The sequence below is a fragment of the Hemitrygon akajei genome, chromosome 4 (assembly GCF_048418815.1).
Source record: "Hemitrygon akajei chromosome 4, sHemAka1.3, whole genome shotgun sequence".
Taxonomy (NCBI): Eukaryota; Metazoa; Chordata; class Chondrichthyes; order Myliobatiformes; family Dasyatidae; genus Hemitrygon; species Hemitrygon akajei.
Genome location: NC_133127.1, coordinates 147,318,728 through 147,332,507, shown reverse-complemented (window position 1 = coordinate 147,332,507; position 13,780 = coordinate 147,318,728). Strand labels below are relative to the sequence as shown.

Below are 13,780 nucleotides of genomic sequence, written 5' to 3'. Positions count from 1 at the left end.
AGTAGCTCAACACTATCCAAGACAAAGCAGCTCATTTAAACAGCATCCCATCCACAGAGAATCACTCCCTCCACGCTTGGTGCGATGCATGCCTCATCGGCAAAATATATTCTAAACTGCATCCTAGGTTTGTCTGACAGCATTTCTCAAGCTGTGACCTCTACAAAGGCCTCATATACATAACAACACCAGCAGCTGCATTTCCCCTCTAAATCATGCACCATTCTGACCTGGAAATATACTGCTGTTCCTTCTTTGCCTCGGGTCTAAATCATGGACATCACTATGTAATAGTACTGTGGCTGTAGCTTCACCAGAAAAACTGCAGCAGTTCAAGGCACAACTTTCTCAAGGACGGTTCAGAAACAAAAATAAACACTGACTTTACATAAGGGTTCCCAACCTTTTTTATGTTATGCACCAGTACCATTATACAAGGGATCCCTGAACTCCAGGTTGGAGTTGTCCAGATGCCCAGATGTTTGCCTTTTAATGTTCTTATTCTGCATTTTTCAATGCAATATACCACATAATACTAATAGGGGAGATATGACTGCCTGAAATTTAAGTATTTTTAGTTATATATTAATTTTGTGAAAATATTTACACTCTTTATGACTGGTCCCTAAAGTTTTAATAGCAATAAATCTGGACTTAACTGAAATAGGATCTTTTCTTTAAAAGAGAGAACACCATGTTTTCTTTATTGATTCAGTCCTGTTAGTGACTGAATGTAATGTTCTCTCAATCAGAGACTGTGTTAATGTCCTGGAGATCACTTGAAGCATTAATGGTCAGCTTCCTAAGAATAATAACAGATTATAGAGTTAGAGGAAAGATAATGATGGCTTTAGTCTAAGAATGTACTGTTAAGCACAGTCTGGGGAAGGAAGTAAACATCCAGGTTATTATCTCTCTAGGTTTCCTATTCTATTTTAGGCACTGTCATCCCAAGCATACAAATGCTTACCCATTTAGACAAAACTCCTGAAAAGTGGGTTTAAATAATAATTATCTGGTTATTTATAGTAATTTTTTCAGTCTATTCTTTATTTGGTCTTAAGGTGCAGAGATGAATATCAAAGAGTTTACCTCCCTTGCACATGCAATTGATGCATTGAATAAACAGCTCTTGTCAGTAAAATAAACAGTCAATTAAAAACTCAGCAGAATTGGCCAGAAGAAGAAGTGTGAATAGGAACACAGACAGCAGGGGAATAATAATGTTGCCTTTGATGTTGCTGAAAAATCATTTTTAAAGAAGGTTTCCTTTATGCTGATGTTATTATTCAAAAGGATTGGCTTGAAATACAACTTGCTTGATTGAATAGAAGCCATAATGATGGAAATAGACAGATGGTTCAGGAGTACTTGGATATCGGGAGTGTTAGTTAATATTGCGGATTTGAGCTTATCATCTGAAAAGTGCAGTTACTAGCAAATGGTCTATCAAAGGGTTGCTAATTTATCCTTTCTCTTCATCGTTGTTAGTACTCTTCTTCAGTGTAAATAGTGAATTGATAGTGCTTGTTCTTCCATGAAATGTAAGTGTTCTTACGTATCCAAATGGATATTTGGAGGGACAAGTCACTGCCAGGCTTTATGCTGTTGAGAACACAAATGTTTAACTCTGCAAGTAACACCATCCCTCCTCACCCAACCGTCTTCATTTTGCTTGCCCTACTGAAAGGGATCGTTGACTTTGGGAGAGTAGGGGAGGGCCGAGGAGTCGTGGCTATATATCTAGAAGCTGATTGCTATTGTGATTTTCTATTACATGATGTTGCATGTTCTATTTATTTGTCAAGAAATGCAAACTAAAAGAAAATTACTTTTTTTTTCCAGCTCAAGTTCTATAAGAGTGAATTTTACTCTGAAGCTGGCACCTTAAAGCCCAGGTTGATTCAGGTGGTGGACGTGGAAGCTTCTGATCAGGTCCTGGTCCAGGATGTCATGGAAGGGAACCCATGATCTTTCCTCTGGGCTGTAACCCTCAAAATTCACCAAATAGTACCACAAACCAGGCGGGAGTCCAGAAGCTGATAGACGGTGTACACTGGCTGATCATCAATGATACAAAGAGTCATGGACAGTCTCAGACAGCACAGAAGGTCCTTTATGCAGAGAACACGGAAGGTGGGATTGGTAGATAAGACGGGTGACAACTGCAGACAGTGTTGATGTGACAGATGACTTTGAACAGTCCAATGTAGCATGGTGCCAGTTTGCAAAACTCAGCCTGCAGAGGAAGGTCTTTGGTGGAGATCCAGAGATCGATAGACCAGCTGCTTAGCCGATGGGACTCCTGCCTCGGGTTTCTGCTTGTGAAACAGAGAGGATGGATAACCAAACTGACACTCAAAAGAGACATGCCCATAGAAGAGTGGTGCAGAGTGTTAAAAGCAAACTCTGCCTAGGGCAGGTGGTCACTCAAGAAGAATGGGCTGATCGATACAAGGCTCCTCAGGGTTTTCTCCAGGTCCCGGTTGCTCCAGTGAATCAACGGAAGGCCCTCCAGAACCAGGAGGTAAACTGAGGGCCTCAGTCGGAAACAATGTCCCAGGGAAAGCCATGCACTCTGAACACATGTTTAAGCATAAGGTTAGCCATCTCCCAACCTGAGGGAACTAGGGTGGGGGCACAAAGTGGCAGATCTTGGAGAACAGGTTTACTATCACCATAATCGTGATGGTTGTAGACTGGTAATGAAGTCCCTGGAGATATGGGACCAGGGATGGGAAGGGATGGGCAGTAAGTGTAGCAGCCCCTGTGGACATGATCTGCGTTCTTTGTTCTAGGTGCAGATGAGACAGACTGCCATGTACAGGCCATGCCCGGCTATCAGAACCACCTCCTGCTGAATTCTGCTGACAGAGATAGAGATGAAAAGGTGAGCTGGTGGGTTATTCCCTGGTTCTGCCTTCTACTGTTGTGCTCCTCTGATGATGGTCTCAACCTGCCATTGGACTGGTGCCACCAGATTGGACCTCAGGAGACTGGGTTCTGGGACAGTAACCATGTCTGGTGGTTCAAATTGCCTGGAGAGGGCATCCAGCTTCTGATTCTTCAAACTGGAGAGTAGATAATAATAAAATCAAAATGATTAGTAACAGCGACCACCAAACTGGCATGAAATTGAACTTTGGCCAGGGTCTTGTGGTCTGTTAGAACACAAATGGATATTTAATGATTTCCAGCCAATGTCTCCATTCCACCAGAGTTTCCAACAGCTCTCAATTCCCCACGTCATAATTCATCTCCGTGGGAGGGAGCCACCGGGAGAAGAAAGTACAGAGATGGAGTTTCTGGTTAGACAGGGGTCATTGCGAAAGAACCACCCAACCCCAGCATCTGAGGTGTCTACTTCAACAAAGAGTGAACGGCAGCTCTGGGTCAGAAAGCACAAGGACAGGAAATGCTGTGAAACTATATTTCGATTCTTGAGAAGCTACCTGGGCTTCTGGGGTCCAGCGAGATGGGCTGGAGATTTGCAAAACTTGCAAATTCCAGAAACCACTGGAGTTGCTCGATCATGATTGGTAGCAGCCAATCCCTACTAGCCTGGGTCCTGCTAGGGCCAATCTACAGATTTCCCTTTGAAACGGTAAACCCAAGGAAAATCTTGCCCTATTGTCCTGTTTATTATTTATTGTAATGCCTGCACTGTTTTTGTGCACTTTACGCAGCCCTGTGTAGGTCTGTAGTCCCCCATGGGTTTTCTCGGTGTTTTTTTACGTAGTTCAGTCTAGTTTTTGTACTGTGTCATGTAACACCATGGTCCTGAAAAATGTCTCATTTTTACTATGTACTGTACCAGCAGTTATAGTCAAAATGACAATAAAAGTGACTTGACTTGACCTGACTTGAAACTGTGGAGATGTGGAATTCATTCTTCTCCAGTTTGACAAACAGTTGATTCTGGATTAAACATTGAATTTCCCACTGAACATGTTGGCCATGTTTGTGATAGATTTTGGAGAAGATGAGTATATCATGAATACTCATGAGTACACAAAAACAAGCTGATGTAGCATCTCATTGGGAACACCGTTGAGAAGGGCCTGGAGGAAAGCAGGGGCATTGACTAAACCAAAGGGCATCATGAGATACTCATAGAGGCCAGTGCGTGTGCTAAAAGTCGTCTTCCATTCATCACCTTCTTGAATGTGGAACAGATTGTATGCACTTCAGATTAGTAAAGATGGTTGCCCCCTGCAGCAACTTGAAAGCCGTGGTACACATGGTCGGAGTCCACCATCTTTTCTCACCACGGAAAAGTCCGCACCAGCAGAGGATGTGGAACGGCAGAAGAAACTGGGTGCTAGGGCATCGTGGACATACTCCTCAATGGCCAGTTTTTCTGGAACTGACAGGTCGGATAGGTCCCAGACGGTCATACAATTGCGCATTTATAGGTTCAATGAGGCAGGAGTGTTGTGGCTGTTTTCTTGCCAAGTCTGTCATGCTCAGGATGAATGTGGGACAGCTTGGGAGAGGCAGGAGGCAGCCAAGTAGGGTGGGTAGGCAGACCAGGAGAGGTGGGTAGGCAGGAGGCCCAGCAGTGAGAAGACCATTCATGGAGTGTATGTGTGGACTAGTCAATTGATGGGTTGTGCAGGGCTAACTAGGGGTGTCCTAAGGTCAACAGAAACTCAGGAGAATGAATAAATTGAAACTAGATAATTTTGTTATGGTGTTCGACATGTTGACAGATGGGAGCAGTGAGGTGGCAGATCCTCCCAGAGAGAATGACAACCGTCAAGGACGCACTGGGATGTTCTCTTCTCTTTTCCTGGAGATGATTGAAGTATCGATCCGCATCTTGAGGACCTCAACAGAGTCTCTGGCTGCCAATTCATTTTCAATTGCACCAGATAACCAATGGTGGAATATGACTATAATGGCACTCTCTACTGCCAGGGTGTGGAACTCAGTTGCGTAGTCAGCCATGCTACAGGGACCCTGACAAAGTTGGAGTCATTGATTGGCAACCTCTCATCTGCTAATTGGGTAGTCAAACACCCTCTTCATCTTCTTGGTGAAGAGTAATATGTCTGCATAACTTGGACAGTTTTATTCTGAGAGCACCATAGCCCAGGCAAGAGCATTGCCAGAAAGGAAAGAGATTGTAAAGGTCAGAGGGGAACTTGGAGGGTTGCAGCTTGAAAGCCAGAGAAAACTGGGTAAGAAACGCTCTACGTGTCTCTGGGTTGCTCAAAATTGCCCTTATACCAGCAGTTTCAGGGTGGCAGCAGGGGCTTGCTGGCTCAGCCAGATGGCCCCAGTGAGCAACAGCAGGGTGGTTAACACCTGCTGGAGTATATGTTCATGACTTCTGGCTGGCCAGCACTGATGGATACGCATTCTCTTCTGGATCCATGAGTGTCACAGTCCTGTTGTAACAGGTGTGGTTGCAGGCTGGGTTTTACATGGTGAAGTTTCATACCTTTAACAAGTGGACTTCCAGGAGAGACTGAGATCAGGTGGACCCAAATGCATACGGAGACCAGAGACATGGATGGAATTGAACACAAGTCTTACATTGTGGATTGGTTATTAGAGGACACTGGCTAGGACTCAGAATCACTACACACAGGGCAGGTAAACCCCATACTGAACAAAGACAATGAAAAATGAAACTTAAATGGAGAAACAAAACAAGGCACAGGTGCACTGATAATGAAAACAAGACAGATGTGAAAGTAGTCAGGAAAGGTGCTAGCGTGGATAAAGCATTGGTTGATTGGCAAGAGGCAAAGACTGGGAATAAAGGTTCTGGTTGGCTGCTGGTGACTAGTGATGTTCTACAGGGTTCTGTGTTGGGACCGATTCTTTTTACTTTATATGTCAAAGACTTGAATGACAGAATTGATGGCTCTGTGGCCAAGTTTGTAGACGATCCGAAGATAGGTGGAGGGGAAGGTAGTTTTGAGGAAGTAGAGAGGCTACAGAAGGACTTGGACAGATTAGGAGAGTGTTGGTGGAAGAAATAAAAGTTAGACCATTTTCTAAATTGAGAGAAAATTCAAAAACTTGAGGTTCATAGGGTCTCGGGAGTCATTGTGCAGGATTCCCTAAAGGTTAAATTTCAGGTTGATTCAGTGGTGAGGAAGGCAAATGCGATGTTAATATTCATGGTGAGAGGACTAGAATATAAAAGCAAGGCTTTAGAAAGTAGTGGTGAGGCCTCACTTGGATTATTGTAAGCAGTTTTGGGCCCCGTATCTAGGAAAGGGAATTTTGACATTGGCGAGGGCTCAAAGGAGGTTCACAAAATGATTCTGGGATTGGAAGGCTTGTCATATGAAGAGTGTTTGATGGCTCTGTGCCTCTGATCACTGGAATTCAGAAAAATGAGGATTGACCTCATTGAAACCTATCAAATGTTGAAAGGCCTAATAAAGTGGATACGGAGAGGATGTTTCCTATGGTGGTGGAACCTAAGGCCAGAGGTCACAGCCTCAAACTAGAGGGGGATTCTTTTAGAATGCAGGTGCGGATGAATTGTTTTAGCCAGAGAATGGTGAATCTGTGGAATTCATCACAAAAGATGGCTGTGGAGGCTAAGTCAGTCGATATATTTAAGGCAGAGTTTGATAGACTCTTGATTAGTCAGGGCATGAAAGGTTACAGGGAGAAGGCAGGAGATTGGAGCTGAGAGGGAAAATGGGTCAACCATGATGAAATAGGGGCACAGACCTAATGGGCCAAATGGTCTAATTCTGCTCCTATATCTTGTATATCCCAATCTTCATTTTGCTTTCAAAATGTTTTCACGGTTAAATGAAACTCATATTCTTAACTTCCAAATCTCTAGCAAATTTCTGCAGATGTACTATGGAACGCATATTGATTGGTCACATCACTGCTTGCTAAGGCATCATCCATTATTAAGGACCCTGGCCATCCATGACATGCCCTCTTTTCATTACTTCTCATTACTATCATTATGGGGGAGGTATAGGAGCCTAAGGATATGCACTCAGAATTTTAAGAATAGTTTCTTCCCTCCACCTACAGATTTCAGAACAGTCCATGAACACTACTTCACTATTTTTCACTCTTTTTGCATTATTAATTAATAATTAATTAATGGAACTAACAGTATTTTTTAATGTATTGCACTGTACTCCTTTCGCAAAACAATGAATTTCACTACATATGTCAGTGATAATAAACCTGATTCCGACTTTGATTGATTGCAGGTCTGCCAAATTGTCTCTGGCTAGTTTGAAGATATTGCTTGTTGTTGCATGCCTCAAACCACCACTCAGTGATTGGAAATCCACAGTACAGAAGCTGCTTGGTCTTTTATGGTACTTCTCTTTGAGGTCAGTACTAAACATATTTAACAGTTCCGTTGCTGTTAGTCAGATTATCTATGCTATGTTTTCCTTTACATTTCTATTAGAATATTGAAATTAAAACAAATATCTCCTTACTTAATTGCATATTCTGTCACATCACGTACCCTTGAACATCAACGTCAGTACTGAGAAATGCACTGCATTTGCCCGACAGAAAATGCAACTCATCAATAGTTGGGAATGAACTCATAAAATGTTAGGAAAGGATAAGGGGGTGGGGCTAAATTTGATGATATTCATCCAAAGCAAACTGAGACTGTGAATTGTAACTAACCTGAGCTCATGGAATAGTACGCAGGCAACATGGTATCTTTGTAGCGTTTGCTCATTTCAGTGATGCTGTTTATAGATTGAACCCTCAGCATGTGGTTATTGCATGAGGTTGTCTTCAGTTAAAATTCACCTACAGTTCATAATGTAGAGGTCAATTTTGGTGAAAAGAGGCACTTTTGATATCCCACAACTTCAAGCAACTCAAGACAGTACCACACATTTTTAAAATCACAGCAACTTAAGACTCCCTCACAAACATAGTGTTCAACATTACCTAAGAGCGATTTTGTCCAATGGAGAAGAACAGGGATCTTAAACCATCATGGCAACCAAACAGGAGGGAAGGGAAATTCGCCTCCTGTGAGGCAAGATAAAGAGCCCGAACAAACAATTCAAAAACAGTTTGCCTGACGAAGAAGGTGGTGTCAAAGATCTAACCAGCAAACTGCGGGAACAGCTGTGGCAGCTCGGGAGGGTGGAGCAGTTGCGAAAGTGAAGAAGGGAGGAAGAGAGGAGGGGAATCACTATTGTTAAAAACCCAGTCAGGTTCATCAGGGCTCTTCAGCCAGCGAAAACCAGCCACCCTAACCAGCTCAAAGCAGAAGGTGGAAGAATTTCTATGGGAATCACACAACGATCCCTGTAGGAATCAAAGACTCGAATTCAATCCACAAGTCACCCAACCAAGAATCCCAGAAACTGAGCGGAATGTGGCAGAGCCCACGTGTCATCAAGAGACCAAAGTCATCTGCTGCCCCAGGACCAGGTGGTATACCCAACAAGGTGTATAAGAAATGCCCAAAACACCTTTGGAGCTTGTAGAAGATAATGAGGAAGATTTGGACCAATGACTCTATCTCTCCAAGCCAGAAAATGGCAGTAGAATGCTTCGTTCCAAAGGAAGAAGATTCCTTTACTATCACCCAGTTTAGGACAATCTCCTTCCTCAGCATGGAATGCAAGATGTTCTTCTCTGTGCTTGCAAGAAGGCTGACCTTTACTTAATGGAGAACCACTATATCAACACACCCATCTAGAAAGGTGGCATCCCGGGTTTCTCTGGGTGCCTTGAACACACCTCAATAATCTGCCAATTGATTTGAGAAGCCAGGCAGAAGAAAGGCAACCTAACCGTCATCTGGTTAGACCTAGCCAATGCCTATGGATCAATTCCACAGTTCCTCATTGAGGTTGTCCTGGACAACTACCATATTCCACCAGTAACATGAAACATGATCACCAGCCACCTAGGAGGATCCAAGCTATGCTTCTCTTCAGCCCATTTTACAACCAGGTGGCAAGACCTCCAAAAAGGAATTCCAACTGGCTGTTCCATCTCCCCCATCTTGTTTGTCACGGGTATGAACCTCCTCCTATCAGCAGCAACAGACATAACCCAAGGCCCAGCCTTGGAGCCTGGGATCTGACAACCTGCAATATGGGGATTCATGGATGACATCACAGTAACCACTGTAACCCATGTCCAAGCAAGATGGGTGTTGGAAACCTGGACAACATAGCTACCTGGGCTAGGATGACCTTCAAGGCCAGGAAGTCTAGATGCATGGTGATCAAAAGGGCAAGGTTACTAGCAAGTTCAGTCTTCAAGTACAGGGAGAAGTCATTCCATCCATAGAGGACAACCCAGTAAAGTATCTTGGAAAGTGGATTAATGCAGCAATGATGGACAGTGTCAACATCACCGACACTGTAAAGCAGACTGAAGAGCGACTGAAGAAAATCGACAAAACCAGACTCCCTGGTAAATTTAAAAATGGGTCTTCCAACATGGTCTTCTTCCACAGCTGCCCTGGCTTTTCACGATGTACAAGTTCCCCATGACCACTGTAGAAGGCATCGAGAGGAAAGTCAACAAGCACTTGCAGAGGTGTCTAGGGATCTCCCCAAGTTTTTCTTCAGTGGGGCTCTACATAAAATCAGGCCTGCTACAACTCCCATTGTCATCGGTAGTGGAAGAGTTCAAGGTGGCAAAGCGTAGAGTTGTGTTAACACTGAGGGGCTCCAATAATAAACTAATAAATCAAGCAGGAGTCACAACAAGATCAGGCTGAAAGTGCGCTACTAACTCAACTATAGACCAGGCAATGAGCTCCCTGCAATTGAGAGACATCATTGGTTACCCATGCCTGGAACAGCAAGGCCTCGGCTCAGCACACTTCGAAATGCAAGGGATTGGTGTGACATGGTCCAGGCAGAGGTACAGAATTGTGAGGACGAAAGGCGGATATCGAACGCAGTGGACGAAATGGAATCTTCCCAAGCACAAGATCACTTGTGCAAAGCTTTGGAGACTGGAGCCTTTCCGCATTTCTTTCCTCCTGTGGTCCGTGTATGACACTCTCCCTTCTCCATCACAGCTGCACAGATGGGGGCTGAGAGAGGATCCCAACTGCAAGCTTTGTGGTCAGCGGGATTCACTGGCACACATACCGTCAGCTTTAACACAAGGATGGTGTAGATGGTGCCACAACAAATTCCTACTGTTTTTTTGCTGACCCAGTGGAGCAGGAGAGGGGTAAAAAGAGACCAGCTGGCAGAGAGACAAACAGGGCAGTCATTTTCATCAAGGAGTGGACATGCTGGTCATTTCAAAGAAGCTTAAATCCAATCTGCTGCAAACAGCCAAATCATGGGAAATGTGGGGAGGAAGCTGTGATTCCTGGAGATGGTGCAAACCACACCAACCAGATATTGTACCGTTGTCTATCGAAGACAAGAAAACTATCCTGGTGGAGCTCACAGTACCATGGGAGGAAGGATGTGAGGAGGCTCATGAAAAGAAGGCCCTGAAGATCCAGTCCTTAGTCCAAGAGTGCAGGGACAAAGGATGGCAGATGTGACTATTCACTGTAGAGATCTGCTGTAGAGGGTTCCCAGCAAAATCAGCATGAAGGTGATGGATCTGTGCTGGGCCTGATGAAAAGAGCAAGAACCAAGAAGCTCACGGGAAGGGGGAGGAAGGAGAAAGAGCCTCTTGCTGGATACGGAACAGGCGAGAGGAGTTGAGCTGGAAGTCAGGAGCAGATGGGCAGTGACTTGGCCACTGCTGCTGGCCCATCAGCTAGAGAGGGTAGTGGTTAAGGGTAAAGACACTCTGAACATTGGGCATAACCTGATGACATCTGCTCCTGGCCAAAAGCTACGGTTACCTCATTGGGCAACGGTAGAGATCACTCCAGTGTATGATGCAAGAAAAACCAACCAGTAATTAACTTCTAAATGGTTGATGAATATTTTAAATGGTGCTTGTCAGAGGTCTTTCCTGATTGGCACTCATCCATGATAGTTAAGAGAGTCTGTTAGTTCAAGTGTTGAGCTCTATAATAGTTATGTTGAATGCTGATTGAAGTTATGATCTGCCTTCACCCAGAGGAATCACCCTAGCACTTAAATTCTTCACTGATATACCACAGGCACCATTTTGGAGTTCCATCGACTTTTACAGGGCCAAATCAAATTGCACTATTGAGCCAAATTCAATTCCCATCCACTTTCCTTGTAAAACATTTCCTTCCAAATAATGTCTGTAGCTTCAAGCTAGAAAATGTGGAGAAATTCAACATTCAGTTAACAACCAGAAAGACACGCAATAGGTCCAGAACTGAACATGCTGTGAATGCTAATTCAGCAAAAGTATAATAAAAAAAGAAAAATAAAACCAGCAGGCTCTCTAGCCATTATCCTCACCATGATGCAAGTAGATCTGAGGCACTTAAATAACTGAAATAGGATTAATTACGCAAGTTGATGTATAACATTATATCTCACAGTAATTTTATATAATGCAGTGGTTCAGTGTACTTCTACTGGACAATCATGAGTGTATAATAAGAGTGTAATAATGTAGCTAAATTACTTTTTAACATGGAACATTCTTCCGAGCACAGCAATTTGGTACTCTACATTTCACAGATTTTGAGACATGATTTTTATCCTTGTCCAATAGGGATGGTTACTCAAATTTACAAGACTTATATTTGGAAGTGGGAGCAATAGGAACCTGCTGCTCAAAGACTAAGAGCATATCACAGGAGCTCTATTGTAATGTGCATACTCTTATCTATAAGCAGTTACACAGCCTGTAATTCATGGAGAATGGCATCTGTACGTTCCTTTTTGCTTTTTTTTCTTGATAAGATTTGCTGTAGATAGCCTTTCAAAGAAGGCTGAAATAGGCATTCTAATTCTGATTCTAATGCACCAGCACAGCTTGAATGCATTAAAATCATTTTCCTGGCTGCTCCTTTCACATCTCCTTTCATGAAATTACATCTTTTATTTACTTACTTTATTTCTCTTTAAACATTTTTTTCACCCAGTTTTCTTTGTCCCATGTTTTATGGTTCTAGTCAGAGAATGGGCAGATGGCCTAGTCTGAGTCCTTTGTCAATTGTAGTCTTGAGCTGTCCGTGACTCAGTAAATGATAGCATCCCGATCTACTTATCTGCAAATTTCTATTCCCCACGCGCCAGAAATTAAATGTCAGTGGTGATGCTGAGATTTAGAATTACCATGCAAGGTTCTTTTCATCTCCTGCTAAAAACAGACTGAAGTATCATTTTTTAAGTCAAAGAATACAGATCTTGGAAAGTAATATTCCTGAGAAAATTATTTAACTTCTAACTAGTAATCAGAAATAAACAATAATGAAGTACTTCTCCAAAGATGTTGTTTTCAATATCCAAATACAACTATAGAACAATTGAAAATATTATCAATCCAATTGTAACTTTACACACAAGAGAAAAATCAGCAGATGCTGGAAATCCAAGCAACAAACACAAAATGCTAGAAGAACTCAGCAGGCCAGACAGCATCTATGGAAAAAAGTACAGTCGATGTTTCGGGCCAAGACCCTGTACTGTTTCTCCATAGAATCTTGCCGAAGGTTTTCAGCCGGAAATGTTGACTGTACTTTTTTCCATAGATGCTGTCTGGCCTGCTGAGTTCTTCCAGCATTTTGTGTGTGTAACTTTGCATAAGTGTTAAGGCCGAACTTGTACTGTGTGCAGTTCTGGTTGCCACACCACGGGGAAAAAAGTGACTGCACTCAAAGAGTATGGAGAAAAATCAACAGGATCTTGCTTGGATTTGAGGACTTTAGTCATTGGTAGCGATTGGATAGACTGGATTTATTTTCACAAGAGTGAAGTATACAAAATTATGGGAGGTATAGATAGGGTAGATGCTTAAAATCTTTCTTCCATTGAAGGGCTATCAAAAGGAAGAGAGTTTGTGTTTAAGGTTAGAGAAAGAAGTTTCAAGAGAATTTGAGGAATAAATGTTTTCACAAAGTGTGTTTCACATTTGGAACCCACTGTCAGAGGAGGTAGTGGAATCAGATGTAATTACTCCATTTACAAAGGCTTTAAATAGACAAGGAGTTGAAGGTTATGGTTCCAATGTGGGCAAATAAAATTAATACAGATGGGAAAACATGTTGCTATGAAGCTGGTGGGCCAAAGGGCCAATTTGTGTGCTGCATAACTCTGATTCTACGATTATATAATCAACACATGAATGAATTAATATTCAATAATTAAATAATAAAAGAAGATACATGCTTACAGAAGAATCCAATTTTCTCTCAGCTATAATGTTTCTTTGAAAGTGGAGCACTTATTTATTGCATTTATACAAGAACTGTCTGGAGTAAGGTATTTATTTTCTAGGTTGGCTGGATACACACCGTTGTGTTGGTGCATCATTTGTAGTTAGGATGAATGTAGAAATGCTGACTTCATATACTGGTGAATATTTATCTGACCATGATCAGAGACAAGGAATTCTCACATGTATCATACTTTGGTAAATTGTCTATTTGTAGTTTTTTACTGATGGATTTCTTTTGGTAAATTGCAGATGATTCTCATTGAAATATTACAAAGTGGAAATGCCATTCCCAATGTGTCAAGTTAAGACAAAACATATTGGACTGACAACATTTGTTGCTTCAATTTGGCTTGTTCCGATATAGATAACGTTATATATACTGAGTATATATATTAATATATTCCGATTAATTGAGATACATGAGGCCCAGTACATTTTAGCTCAATTAAGTGGCTGTTCTGATTAGCTGAAGTTTCATGGAAATATTTAAGGTATAAAAAAAGCA

At 42.4% G+C, this 13,780-nt stretch overlaps 1 protein-coding gene and 1 long non-coding RNA gene across 13 annotated transcripts in view; one reads left to right on the top strand and one right to left on the bottom strand.

Moving 5' to 3' along the window:
* Positions 1-13,780, bottom strand: part of LOC140726749 (PC3-like endoprotease variant B) — a 753,656-nt gene that overhangs the window by 40,753 nt on the left and 699,123 nt on the right. The gene's annotated exons all lie outside the window — the stretch shown is intronic.
* LOC140726751 (uncharacterized) overlaps positions 1-13,780 on the top strand; it is a 178,135-nt gene that overhangs the window by 85,266 nt on the left and 79,089 nt on the right. For 9 of the 11 annotated variants that reach the window (XR_012098715.1, XR_012098719.1, XR_012098717.1 and 6 more), the window contains 3 exons: positions 1,846-2,601; positions 2,799-2,890; positions 7,206-7,331. This is a non-coding gene — a long non-coding RNA (uncharacterized lncRNA). The remainder of the gene's footprint in view (positions 1-1,845; positions 2,602-2,798; positions 2,891-7,205; positions 7,332-13,780) is intronic. The other 2 variants (XR_012098718.1, XR_012098714.1) reach the window with 2 other exon arrangements.